This window comes from Vitis vinifera, chromosome 10 (assembly GCF_030704535.1).
Source record: "Vitis vinifera cultivar Pinot Noir 40024 chromosome 10, ASM3070453v1".
In the NCBI taxonomy this organism is placed as follows: domain Eukaryota; kingdom Viridiplantae; phylum Streptophyta; class Magnoliopsida; order Vitales; family Vitaceae; genus Vitis; species Vitis vinifera.
Window position 1 is genome coordinate 27237878 of NC_081814.1, and position 13822 is coordinate 27251699.

Below are 13822 nucleotides of genomic sequence, written 5' to 3' on the forward strand. Positions count from 1 at the left end.
CAATATTGCCAATAGCAGTGGCTGTGAGGGGTGGGTTCTCCTCATTCCTCATAAAGGAAGGAATTTGATGAGACAAGAAGAAATCTACTAGCTAATGATCTAGGCATCACTCCACCCATGGGGTAACAATGCTTTACCATGATATTCTTCTCTAAAGCCTGTTTCTTTTTCCTAATTTCATCATATTCTATTGACCTTAATTCTATTATGGAGTTTTGTCTTTCATTTATCTAGATTTTGTGGGGTTTAACCAAATCTATTGTTTGGTATTAGGTGGAATAGTTGGAATCACTTCAAACTCCAACATTAATAAGAAAGTCATAAAAAAACTAGTTTGATTTCCATGATCTTCCTTATTGTTAGAGTTTGTTTGGTTGTGTGATTTCAAAACAGTTTTCAGTTTTAAAAAGAAAAAACACTTTTTAAAAATTTCTTAATATTGTTTGACAATTGTTTTCTGAAAATCATTTTTAAAAACAAAGTAAAATAGAAGACTATTGTTAGAGAATAAGTAGAAGTTGTTTTCGATAAGTTTTGAAAAACAAAAGGAAAACATAAAAAATAAAAAAATAAAAAACAAATAAAATTGAACATGATATCATTCTCTAACTCTCTTCACAATCCAATACCAATACCAAAAATATTAAAATATGATCTTTCTTTAAATTACACTAACTTTTCTATTTTTTTTTTAACTTCTCTAAAATTTTTATCAAGCAAATAAATTTCAAATCAAATTGTATTCAATATCTAAAATTTAGGGTTTATTATACTTTACCCCCAACCTATAGTGTATTTTGCACATTGCTCAATATACCTCTCATCCTTTATAATTGCATGCAATGTGCATTTTTTGAAAGATTATGTTATTTTTTGGACGGAAAGGCATGTGCTCTCCACGTGACCAAGGGCATAAGGTCAATTCTTTTTTTAAAAACCCTAACCAACCCTCCTCTTCCTTTGTTTTTCTTCTTCTTCTCTCTTCACTCTTTCTCTCTCCTCCCCAATTCTCAATCCTCAATCCTCAATCATTTCTTTGATGAGATGAAAAAGCCAACTGAGATTTTTGCATCTCTTTAAAGTTCAGGCTTGAAACCTCAACTATGGTAAGTATTCAAAGATGGGCTTTGTGATGGACATAAATAATCTAAACATGCTCATAACAATCCTTAAATAGCAATTAGATCATAAGCAAAATTGAAAACATATTAAAAAGATACTTCTTGTCATTGCCATTCTTACAAGTTAAAACAGTGTCTTCAATTTTTCAGGTTTCAGGTGCTTCTAAACCTTTCTCAACCTCCACTTAGATGGTGTTTTTAAGAATAAAAAAGATTGAAGGCTTAGGGAACCCTACCCTTTAGTGCTCTGCCTCTTTTAAAGACTCTCTGCATCACCGAGTCTGTTTCGAGCGTGCACAGAACATGGGCTAGTGATGCAAACGTGGTTTTTAAACGTTAATCCTCGTTCCTAAATTGATGGAATGAATGTGAACCACATTCCAAATCACGTCTTTGGTTTGTTACCGAAGATCCAGGAAAAACAAAATCCTAACATTCTCCCACTTGGTCCATATATTCCATCATTCACCATAGCAAGAAACAAAACACATGAATCATGGAGATAGGTCCTCTAAAATCGAGGATTATCTTCCATGTATCACAATGCATCATATCTCTCAAACACTAGCCCATATAACTTAATGAATAAACCCTATATTTATTCTATGTCCAAACATTAATGATATTTCTCAATAAATGAATAAAAGTGTACACAAAGAAAATCAAATATGAGAAAACATCACAAATAGAGTTTCATTGAAAATAATATTTGTTCTTACAATGAAAATCACACAAAGGAACCAAGTCCCAATCTATCTACATGATCCTTAAATTTCAATAGTGGCATGCCTTTAGTCAAAGGATCAACAATCATCAATTCAATGCCAACCTATTCAATAACCATTGTTTTCTCTTTAACACGTTCTCTTATGGCTAAATACTTGATATCGATGTGCTTGTTTCGATTACTACTTTTGTTGCTCTTAGCCATAAAAATTACAGTTGAATTGTCACAATATATCCTCAATGGCCTAGAAATTGAATCCACCACTCTAAGCCCAGAAATGAAACCTTTTAACCATACACCATGCGAGGTAGCCTCAAAACAAGACACAAACTCAACCTTCATAGCGGAAGTTGCAATCAAAGTTTGTTTTGTGCTTCTCCAAGAAACAGCTCCACCGGCTAGCATAAAGACATATCCTAAAGTTGATTTTTGCGAATCAATGCAACCAACGTAGTCCAAATCAGAGGAGCTAATCATTTCCAAATTATCAATCTGTCTATACATAAACATATAGTCTTTGGTCCTCTGAAGATACCTCATCTCTTTCTTTGCAGCTTTCCAGTGGTCTATACCTGGATTACTCTAATATCTTCCTAACATCCCAATAGCAAATGCAATGTCAGGTCTTGTGTAGACTTGAGCATACATCAAGCTTCCAACAACAAAAACATAAGGAATGTTCTTCATTTGTTCCATCTCAAGATCATTCTTCGGGCACTAGTCTAAATTGAACCTATCATCCTGCACAATGGGAGCTATACTAGGTGAAGAATCCTTTATCCGAAATCTCTTTAAAACTTTGTTGATATAGGTCTATTGAGACAAACCCAAAAGGCCTCAAAATTTGTCTCTATGTATCTTAATGCCAATGACTTAAGTCACATCACCCATATCTTTCATGTCAAAGTTTTCAAAGAGAAATTGTTTCACCTCATGTAGAAAATCCTTATCATTGGTTGCAAGTAAAATGTCATCCACATATAAAACAAGGAAACAAATCTTGCTCCCACTGACTTTCTGATATATTCATTGATCCATAATATTCTCGACGAAACCAAATGAAGATATAACATCATGAAACTTCAAACACCACTGACGGGATGCTTGTTTCAATCCATAAATGGATTTCTTAAGCTTGCATACCAGATGCTCACCACCATTAGAGGAAAATCCTTCTGGTTGTTTCATGTAAACCTCTTACTCCAGATTTCCATTGAGAAATGTCCTTTTCACATCCATTTGTTGCAACTCTAAGTCAAAATGTGCAACTAATGTCATAATGATACGAAGAGAATCTTTCTTAGATACAGGAGAAAAAGTCTTCTTGTAGTCAATTCCTTCATTTTGAGTGAATCCTTTAGCAACAAGTCTTGCTTTATATATTTCAATTTTGCCTAATGAATCTTTTTTTGCCTTGAAGACCCATTTACATCCAATGGATTTTACACCATCAGGCAACTCAACAACATTCCAAACTCTATTAGATGCCATAGAATTCATCTCATTTTTCATAACATCATACCATAAATTTGACTTTTTGCAACTTATGGCTTGTGAAAACGTTTTAGGATCATTTTCAGCTTCAATGTCGTAGTCTAAATTCTTGCAGATACACAACATAATCACTAGGTATTGTTGTTTTTCTGGATCTGGTAGATCTCCTTAATGTTGTATCAACATTTTCCTAAGGATCATGTTGCTCAACTAGTTGTTAAACAATTTTTAGTGAATCTTGAACAACTTGATCTACTGGATTGTCATCAACAATTTGTCGAACTTCAATGATTGGTTGTCTATCACCTGTTTTAACTTGAGGGGCATTGTGAATGATAATCAATCTATCACTTGAAGTGGATGGTTGAGCATCAATATGATATTTTTCAGAAACAATGTCTTGAAATCGATCACTCCCACTAATCAAGTCATTCTCAAGAAACTTAGCATTTCTTGACTCCACAATCCTAGTGCTGCGAGATGGACAGTAGAATCTATACCTTTTAGACCTTTTGACATATCAAATGAAATACACACTAATGGTCCTTGGGTCTAGTTTTTTCTCTTGTGGGTTGTAAACTCTTACTTCGGACAGGCATCCCCAAACGTGTATATTTCGCAAACTCGGTTTCCAACATTTTCATAATTCAAATGGCGTCTCGAGGACAACCTTTGTTGGAACTCAGTTCAATATATACATTTATGTTTTAAGAGCTTCAATCCACAAGGATTCAGGAGGCTTGGAGTTGCTACACATATTCCTAACCATGTCCATTAATGTTCGATTTCTTCTTTTAGCCACACCATTCTGGTATGGGGAACCAGGCATGGTGTATTGAGCAACTATCCCATGCTCTTGAAGAAACTTCACAAAGGGGTGTTTGTCCATTCTTAGTGTATCTACCATAATATTCTCCACCTCTATCCATTCTCACAATCTTTATTTGCTTTCTACATTGTTTGTCTACTTCAGCCTTAAAAAATTTAAACGCACCTAATGCTTCATTCTTGTTATGAAGCAAGTAGATATACATGTATCGTGAGTAATCATCTATGAAGGAGATGAAGTAGTTCGGATCATACGCGTCCATGTTTGGACAACAAATATCTGAATGTATGATCTCTAATATGTCTGTGCTCCTCTTGGCACCCTTCTTAGACTTGTTGGTCCACTTTCCCTTAATGCAGCCCACACAAGTGTGAAAATCAGTAAAATCTAAAGTATCGAGTACTCCATCATTTACTAATCTCTTAATTCTATGTATGGAGAAATGTTCCAATCTCCGATGCCACAACATAGAGGAATCTTCATTCATAACACACCGTTTTGTACCAGTGTGAACATGCATGGTGTTATTAGTGGTATCGTTTTGCAAATTGATAGAGAAAAGACCATTAGGCAATGTACCATTTCCAACAAGATTAGATTTATAAAACAAATTGAAAGATGTCTCATAAAAACTAAAGGAATAACCCAAAGGTACAACTCTTGAAACTGAAATCAAATTCCTAGAGAAACTTGGAACATAAAAAGTCTTTTCTAAATTCAAAATAAAACCACTACTTAAAACTAAACTGCATGTCCTAACAACCTCCACATGTGAACACATCTTGTTTCCTGAATAAATGCATTGCTCACTTGGCATTGGCTTCCTTAGGTTTCACATACCCTACAAGCTTTTTGAAACATGAATTGTAGAACCAGAATCAATCCACCATGTGTTATAAATAACATCAACCATATTAGATTCATAACAAGCAAATGAGATTGAATTACCTTTCTTCTCAAGACATTTTTGGAATTTGGTGCAACCCTTCTTCATGTGCCCCTTCTTCTTGCAGAAGAAGCACCTATTGGTCTTCTTGATTCCACTTTGGGACAATATTTTACTTTTCCCTTTTTTTTTGGCCTGATAATGATCTTTTCTTTCCATTGCCATTAATGCACTCTCACCCAATTTCATTTTCAACATTCCCTCCTCTTGAACACACATGGTCAAAAGCTCATTAATTAACCACTTATCCTTGTGTGTGTTGTAGGAGATTTTGAAGGGTCCATATTGTTGTGGAAGAGTGTTCAAAATAAAGTGCACAAAGAAGGAGTTAGACATTTCAACCTCAAGTGTCTTCAATTGTGCCGCAATGTCCCTTATCTGCATTATGTGTTCTCGCACACTACTCACATTGGTGAGCCTTAAGAATGAAAACTTCATTATTAGGGTGTTGACAAGTGCCTTATTTGAAGTCACAAATTTTTCATCAATAGCCTTCAGTAATGCCTTGACATTGTCGTGTTGATCGATAGAACCATGAATACCATAAGAGATTTTGGTCTTTATGAACATTAGACTAAGGCGATTTGATCACTCCCATTGTTCATAAAGAGCCTTTTTAGCTGTAGTGCTGGTGTCGGTAATGGTTGGCTTGTATTTCCTAATAGCTTAATCAATGTCCATGCACCCCAAATGAAGGAGAATTCTCTCCTTCCAAACCTTATAGTTATCACCTTTCAATTCGGGAATGTCACATTTTATATTAGAGACATTCGCAGGTTGCATGACTGCACAAAAATTAAACATCCATGCTTATAATTCAAAATTGAGACTAATAACCATATATCATGTTTTACCAATGTAACTCATGTTCCAAAATTATGAATCTAGTGACATAAAACTTGCCTATAGGCTAAAGTTCTAATTCAATTAGATCCATGTAAAACCTTATGATAAAACTATCAAATTATGTTCCCTTTCCTAATTCCTGTGGGTAATTAAGAAATACAATTTGATATTCCATCCTAATTAATCATACAAATATAATAAAAAATTCATATGGGATAAAATTTTATTATATCAAATCTAATTAATTACCCGTAATGTCATTTTTCTATATGTGATCCTAAAACACTTAATATATAATTTTGCATAATTAAAGATGTTGTGGCTACTCTTTAATTAATTAAAATTATATGGATCACTTGACATTTAATTAATTCACAAGAAAAGCTTATATAAATTGCATGAAACCATAAGTAATATATACACAAAACTCAATGTCAATGTACTAATATTATTAAACTCAATATTTCATGTATTAAAACAATAAATCATACACACAAAATTATAAAATAAATATTATAAGTATATAAATATCTAAAATTAAATCTATAAAGAGCTTTGCTTAATTAAAGAATCAATTTAATGTGCAAAATTATTTTAACTTAATGTTGTATGCATAATTAACCATAAAAATATACATACAAATAACAAAAATAAATAATTTAGCACATAAAATATCCATAAATTAAAAGATCTTAAAACACTAAATTTTATGAATTTCCAAAAAAAAAAAAAATTCTAAAAAAAATACTGTCGGAGGGGTTAAACTTGGGTGGTGGTTGGGGAAAGGCAAGGCTAAGGCCAACTAGGCTACTGCTCATTTTCTTATGTCTATTTTACTTATTTCTTTCTTATTTACAGTCAAAATGATAAACCCATGTAGTTGTCTTCTACCTTCAATCGGGTCTGTTTGACCCATTTGCGACCCAAAATGAAACCCGACAGTTTTCAGGTATTCTAAACACCACATTGACGATTTAAAACACTGAAATGTTAGAAATCTCATCTCCTAATGATTTATATCCATATTTTTTTATCAAAAAAAATTCTAAAAACCATAAACTCCAAAATACCAAAACTCACTATATTTTTTTATTAAAAAATGCAGATTGTAAAACGAATAAGGCAAAGACATACATTGCTTTGATACCAATTGGTGGACATAAATAATCTAAACATGCTCATAACAATTCTTAAATAACAATTAGATCATAAGCGGAATTGAAAACAGATTGAAAACATACCTCTCCCCATTGCCATTCTTACAGGTTAAAACAGTGTCTTCAATTTTTCAGGTTTCAGGTGCTTCTAAACCTTTCTCAACCTCCACTTAGATGGTTTTTTTTAAGACTGAAAGAGATTGAAGGCTTAGGGAACCCTACCCTTTAGTGCTTTGCCCATTTTAAAGACTCTCCATCACCGAGTCTGCTTTAAGCGTGCATAGAACATGGGGTAGTGATGCGAACATGGTTTCTGAACGTTAATCCTCATTCCTAAATTGATGGAATGAATGTGGACCACATTCCGAATCACGTCTTTGGTTTGTTACCAAAGATCCAAGAGAAACAAAATCCCAACACTTTGTTCATCACAATAATAAAACCCATATTCCATTTTATTCAAATTAACAACTCCCACAATTAAAAAAAATTAGGTTTATGACAATAAAGAGTTAAAAATCCAACTTCATTTTCAAAACTTTAAACCCCCTAAAAGATAGAATTAAAAGAAGGGAAAAAAACACTTTAATTTAGTATGATTACCTCCAATTTACAATCAAATATCCAAAAAAATCAAGCTTTTTGGAAAAACCCAAATCAAGAATCTGAAATTTCTAGCATAAATATCATCAAAATTGAAGCCTTTTCTTTATGGGTGTCACCATCATGGAAGACCTACATCACACCATTCTCTAGGTTTTTTGAGAAAAATCTTAGCAAAACTAAAACTTTTCCTCAATGGGTATTTTCTCACGAGTGAAAAAGAGATGCCCAAATTCTTATCTATATCGACCACAATGGAAAGGGGGAGGAGAGAGAAAGCATGAAGAGAGAAGAAGAAGAAAAAAAACGAAGAGAAGGGCTAGCTGGTTAGGGTTTTTAAAAAAATTGACCATTTTACCCTTGATCGCATGGAGAGCACGTCTTTCCATTCAAAAAAATAACGTCGTCTTTCAAAAATGCACATTGTATGCAATTATAAAGGATGATGGGTACATTGTTTGATTTTGAACTTGATGGGACAATATGCAAGACGCCGTATAGGTTGAGGGTAAAGTGTAATAAACCCTAAAATTTATTAATTTTTAAAAATAATTTAAAACTCAAATAGTAAAGCCACAGGGCTTATCCACTGAGAAAAAAAAAAGCCTTCTTATTAAATTTTGTTTTTCCATTATAGCCAATTTCCTAAAAGCAACATCATACCAACCATGTAGTGGAACTGAGATTACACAGATTTGTTTAATTTCTTGCAAGCTCTCTTGTAAGCTTATTTTGAGGGTGATTAGACTAGTTTCTTGGATGAGGTTCAAGAGAAAAAAAAATTGTCATGGTTTAGCTGAGAAACAAGTGCAGGGGTGGTACATGATTCATTGGCCTTTATTGTTGTTGGCACCACTTGAGTTATTAAAATTTCGTATCATTAGCATGTCTTACTTTTGGAGTCTATCTTGTTATTTGCTTACACTACTATTGGCGCTTACTTGTGAGTTCATCCTGTCTTCTAGGCTTAAACAAACAACTCACTTCTTATGTTATCTTTTCAGTGATACTTGTGCCATGGTGTTAGTTTCTATAAATTATAACATTCTTTTGTGAGGGTAGAGTTTTACATAGGATAATCATCATGTCATGAACTCTACATACTTGAAACCCAATTTTAGTTTATTGTACATAGTCTGCTCATGCCTCTAGGAATCTGAACAAGTGTTGTGTTGTGGCTTTTGTGCTTGTTAGGAATAGTGGTTAATGGCTGTTGTCCACGTGTATAGATTTGTTAGAATAAAACAAAATTAGTTAGTTGTTTTGTTAGAATAAAAATAGAGTCAGTTAGCTGCTAAGAAGGGTATTTATATACCTTGTTGTAATCAATTTTTTTAGCTAATGAGAAATTATTTTCTCTATTAAGTTTTCTCATATGGTATCAGAGCGGTTTAGGGTTGCAAAATTTCTAGGGTTTTTGAAAGTCAGAAAATGATTGAATAGAAAGTTAGGGTTTTCTTTTTTTTTGGCTTTTCTTGTTGTTTGCTGAAAATTTCAGAGACTAAAATGCATCATTTACTCTGAAATTTGGAGTCTTGATCCATAAATGCCTTCAATGGAGGCTCCGATTAAAACCATTGCTAAGGATTCATAAATGGTAGCTCAAGAACAGTTAAGATTTTTACCTGTGAGTTTCACACATTATTTTTTAGTGAAACTTGATAACAACAATTTTCTCATCTGGAAACAACAAGTGGTGTTTGCGATCAAAGGTTATGGATTACAAAGATTTGTCTTATTTGAGTATGCAATTCCTCCACGGTTTCTATTGAAAGAATATGCACAAGCCGGAAATGTGAACAAAGCCTTTGTTGAGTGGGAACAACAAGATCAATTGCTTCTTTCATGGTTGCTCTCGTCGATCTCTGAGAAAGTTCTTCCGAGGTTAGTTGGATGTGAAACCTCTTTTCAAGTTTGGGTGAAATTAGAGTAATATTTTGCATCTCAAACTAGGGCTAAAATCGGACAGTTTAAGGATCAACTTAAGACTATGAAAAATGGATCTTTGAATGTTGTTGAATATCTGTCCAAAATCAAGAGCTGTGTTGATTATTTAGCCTCGCTTGGTCATATTCTCACAGATAAGGACCATATTGATGCTATTCTAGATGGTCTCACTGATGAGTATGATGCTTTCATCACCTCCATCCTTGCTAGATCTGAATCCTATACAATAGAAGAAGTTGAGTCTATGATTATGGCACAAGAAGCTAGAATTGAAAAGAATGCAAAATCTCTTGATTCTACACCAAGTGCCAATTTTGCCTCGTTTTCTACTAATAATGGTTTTGGAGGTCGTGGCAGAAGCAATTTCTCTAGCAACTTTGGTAGGGGAAGAGATCGAGGTATTGGTCAAGGTAATGGAGGTCGTTTCAATGCTGGAAACTTTGGTAGAGATAGAAATTTTAATGGAGGCAGAGGAAATTGTGGTAGATCTGGTTGGAATAACAACTGGAATAATATTGGCAAAACTCAGTGCTAGCTTTTTCAAAGGTTTGGACATGAAGTTGAAAGGTGTTACTACAGGTTTGATCCAAGTTTTGTTAGTCCAACCTTCTCTTCTCAAAATAGTGGTGGTCCTCATGCTTATTTCATCCAAGTCTTTCCTCATCCCTCAACTTTGTTTACAACACTTGAGGTGTTAAATGATAACTCTTGGTACCCTGATTTTGGTGCTGCAAATCATGTCACTCCAAATGCTAATAATCTTCATCACAACACTGAATTTACTGGTCAAGACAAAGTACACATTGGTGATGGTTCAGGTTTGTCAATTTCACGAATTGGTCATTCTTCTTTACTTTCCTCTCTTACTCCTAAAGTGCTCTCCTGAAATCATATGCTTTTGGTTCCTTCTATTACAAAGAATCTTCTTAGTGTTTCCATATTTGCAAAAAACAATAACATTTTCTTTGAATTCCATTCTGATGCTTGTTTTGTTAAGGATCAGGATTCTCAAGCCATTCTTCTTACCGGGAAAGTTAAAGATGGTCTATACTCGTTTGATTCATCAAATTTGTGCCTTGCTCATCCACAGGCTACCTTCAACATTTGTCAATCATCCTCTACTGTAAAAACTTGCAATGTTCAAACCTGTACTGTTTCAAATCCTTGTGATTCAATAAAGCCAAATGTTTTTTATCTATGGCATACCATATTAGGACATCCTTCTGTTCAAGTTGTAAAAACAATTATTTCACTATGTAATGTCCTTAATATCAATAAAATGACACTTTCATTTTATTCATCATGTTGTTTAAGCAAAATTCATAAATTTCCGTTTTCTAGGTCTGAAACAGTTTATACTGCTCCTCTACAACTGATTCATTTTGATCTATGGGGTCCAACTCCTGTCCCTTCAAGTAGTTGTTATAGATATTATGTTCATTTTGTGGATGCCTATTCTAAATTCACTTGGTTATATCTTCTTAAAAATAAATCTGATGTCATCCAAACCTTTATCAATTTCAAAACTCAAGTTGAGTTTCAGCTTGATTCCAAAATAAAAGCCTTTCAATTTGATCGGGGTGGTGAATTTAGATCTTTTCAATCATTCCTTACTCAACATGGTATCATTCATAGAGTGTCTTGTCCTCATACTCAAGAACAAAATGGAGCGGATGAAAGAAAACTCGCCACATTGTTGAAAATGGTTTAACCTTGTTAGCTAAATCTTCAATTCCTCTCAAATATTGGGATGAAGCTTTCAGAACTATTGTGTTTCTTCATAATAGACTTCCAACTCCTATCCTGAAACAAAAATGTCCTTTAGAACTTCTCTTCAAAACCAAACCCAACTATTCTTTTCTGAAAGTGTTTGGTTGTGCATGCTATCCTAACACTCGTCCCTTTAACAAGCATAAATTACAATTTAGGAGCACTGTTTGCACTTTTATGGGATACAGCTTAAACCACAAGGGATATAAGCGCTTGGATTCAAATGGCAAGCTGTATATTTCTAGAGATGTTATATTTGATGAAACAACATTTCCATTTGCTCAAATTGATCAATCTTCCTACTCTATCCATAATTCCTCTTCATTGTCCAATTCTATCCCATCTGCTAGTCCACTTATTCTAACAGTCCCCTCTCAAACTCATTCTCATCCTATTTCATACTTATGTCTTGTTGCTACTTCCATTGACAAGCCAATCAATGAGGTTGATTTACATTCTATTCCTAATGTACATCCTATTTCTCCAGTAACTGATGTTGTTGTACAGGATATTGTTTCTTCTGGTAATACTACTTTGAATAGAAGGACAAGTTAACTAAGAAGTCAAGGGAATACTCATGTCATGACAACAAGAAGCAAAATGGCATTACCAAACCTAAAGTGTATATTGCAGCAGTAAAGGAACCAAAGATAGTTGAGTTGGCTTTACAAAAGAATGAGTGGAAACAAGCCATGATATTTGAGTTTGAAGCTTTGCAAAGAAACAACACTTGGTCTTTAGTACCCTTGCCTAAAGGAAGAATACCTATTGGTTGTAGATGGGTCTATAGGGTCAAAGAAAATCCTGATGGTAGTGTCGAAAAATATATACAAAGCTAGGTTGGTAGCCAAGGGCTTTTATCAACAAGTTGGATTTGATTTTAATGAGACTTTTAGCCTAGTTGTGAAACCAACAACTATCAGGATTGTACTCACCAACAAGCTGGATTTGATTTTAATGAGACTTTTAGGCAATTAGATAAAAATAATGCCTTTTTGAATGGTATTTTATAAGAGGAAGTGTTTATGTCACAACCTCAAGGCTTTGTTGATGAGAAACACCCTGAATATGTTTGTAGACAGCATAAAGCTCTCTATGGACTCAAACAGGCACCACGAGCCTGGTTTGAGAGACTTCACAAAGCACTTCTACAGTCTGGATTCGTCTCTTCCAAGACAGATCAATCTCTCTTTTTTAGGATTACATCAACCCATACCACCTACATTCTTGTCTATGTAGGTGATATTTTGATAACTGGAAGTAATGCAGGGGTGGTAACTACTCTTATTAAACAGTTGGATGCTAAGTTCTCTTTGAAAGATCTAAGAGAAATAACCTATTTTCTGGGCATTTAGGTTACTCATATAGTGAATGGATTTCATCTCTCTCAACAGAAGTATATAAGGGATCTTTTGGTGAAAACTAAAATGTTGCAGGCCAAGGGTCTTCCCACTCCCATGACTAGTGGCTCAAAGATTAGTTCCCAAGATGGAGTTCCAATTGAAAATGCCTAGCTATACAAAAGTACAGTAGGAGCTTTACAATATGTTACTGTAACTAGACCTAAATTAGAATATAGTGTCAATAAAGTTTGTCAATTTATGCAAAGGCCTACACATAGGCATTGGAAGGCTGTAAAATGCATTCTAAGGTACTTAAGAGCAACCATGGATTATGACATTCATTTAAAGAAAGTTGTTGAGTTGAGTTTAGTTGGATTTTCTGCTGTTGATTAAGGTTCAGACCCTGATGATAGACGATCAATTTCAGGTCACTGTGTCTTCTTTGGCAATAATATTGTGTCTTGGCATTCCAGAAAACAATAAACAGTTTCCCGTTCCAGCACAGAGGCAGAATATAGAAGTTTGGCTGAACTAATTGCTGAAGTAACCTAGATTCAATCCTTATTATCTGAATTGCAGTGCAAGACACCGAGAATACCAGTTCTGTGGTGTGATAATCTCAGCACAATGTTGTTATCTGCCAATCCCATTTTTCATGCTCGAACAAAGCACATAGAATTGGATCTTTATTTTGTAAGGGAAAAAGTTTTGAAGAAAGACAGATATAAGACATGTTCCGGCAAATGAATAAGTGGTAGATGTTCTAACTAAAGCAATCTCCATTGGATAGTTTAATCAAATGAGGAACAAACTCAAAGTGGAAGACCTTACAACTTTGAGTTTGAAGGAAGATGTTAGGAATAGTGGTTAATGGTTGTTGTCCACGTGTATAGCTTTGTTAGAATAAAAAATAATTAGTTAGTTGTTTTGTTAGAATAAAAACAGAGTCAGTTAGCTGCTAAGAAGGGTATTTATATACCTTGTTGTAATCATTCTTTTCAGCTAATGAGAAATTCTATTCTCTGTTAAGTTTTCTCAT